Source organism: Austrofundulus limnaeus, unplaced genomic scaffold, assembly GCF_001266775.1.
Source record: "Austrofundulus limnaeus strain Quisiro unplaced genomic scaffold, Austrofundulus_limnaeus-1.0 Scaffold2901, whole genome shotgun sequence".
Lineage (NCBI taxonomy): Eukaryota > Metazoa > Chordata > Actinopteri > Cyprinodontiformes > Rivulidae > Austrofundulus > Austrofundulus limnaeus.
Genome location: NW_013955303.1, coordinates 1 through 224, shown reverse-complemented (window position 1 = coordinate 224; position 224 = coordinate 1).

Genomic DNA, 224 nt, shown 5'->3' with positions numbered 1-224 from the left:
CGAGGCTACGCAATGTGTGATTATGTAAGACGAGGCTACACAACGCGTGATTACGTCAGACGAGGCTACGCAATGTGTGATTATGTAAGACGAGGCTACACAACGCGTGATTACGTCAGACGAGGCTACACAACGTGTGATTATGTAAGACGAGGCTACACAACGCGTGCTTATGTCAGACGAGGCTACGCAACGTGTGATTACATCAGACGAGGCTACGCAAC